Genomic DNA, 1081 nt, shown 5'->3' with positions numbered 1-1081 from the left:
GGGCGAGTCGAGAATCGGACGCAACATTCGTCTGGGAATGGGCTCAGGCGAGACGTTTTGAGCAACCGTCGAGAGGGGTCTCGAGCGAATCACGATTCGACCCTGCTTGACCTCGGGGAGGGCGTTTTCTGATTCTTTGGTACTCAAGTGTTATACATACTTAGAAGCATAATCTGGATATCCCTAATTATGATCACCGATTAGATTATGACCACAATGACAGCAAACAAGAGGGTCGTTGAGTGGTTGCTGCGGTGGAGGTTTTAACGACGACGCGCCCCAAGAGGGTTAAGGCGACCATTGTGATGGTCGTCTCCGTCGTCAGTCCCAACATGAATTGGGACAGCTTTCGCCAAACTCCTCCACGCCCGCAGCAACCATGGCCATCCAGCAACCCCTGGCTACAGTTCGTACCCGGCCAGCAGGCCGACGAGGCCGGTGACGAGCAGGCGACCATGGATTGATATGCCGCAGCAGCAGCCCGGCGACGTAGGTCCGCGTGGAGCAGCACCGCACCAGAGGCCCTTCCGCCGGCGGCGAGACCGCGACAGCAGGGAGCAAAGGAGCCAAGAGCCAAACCGGTGCCAACCGTCGCCGCCGCACGCGGCAGACCGCAGTTATTCCAGTTTGGCACACATGGCTTCTTATAGAACCATATCGTGAATTCGTGAGGGACTGGTCAGAGAAGGTTTGACAGGAATTCTAGAAGGTGGTGGTGCCTGAGATGGAGGTTCTGTCTGGGGCGTTCTTGGTGGCCGGCGTCATGGTGGAGATGGCTGCGCTACTGTCGGCAGCGACGCAGCGTTGGCTCCGTCGACGGGTTGGAAAAATAACATCAACCAATAACTGAAGCTCTATCTATGGAAAATATAGAAATAGTGGAAGACTGAAGTAAGGCTGGAGTCTAGAAGGCTTACAAAAGTACACGATTGATACAAGTAACATTAAACGACCAACTCAGAGAAAAAACTGAGGTTCCAACTAGAATGACCAAATCATCAACGAAGATGCTCATGGTGCGTTAAAATTTTATTTTCGTGAAATAGTGCAAGTACAAGTTGTTTCTTCGTGATGGTAGACC

Source organism: Zea mays, chromosome 5 (assembly GCF_902167145.1).
Source record: "Zea mays cultivar B73 chromosome 5, Zm-B73-REFERENCE-NAM-5.0, whole genome shotgun sequence".
In the NCBI taxonomy this organism is placed as follows: Eukaryota; Viridiplantae; Streptophyta; class Magnoliopsida; order Poales; family Poaceae; genus Zea; species Zea mays.
Note: the sequence above shows the minus strand (reverse complement) of the source record.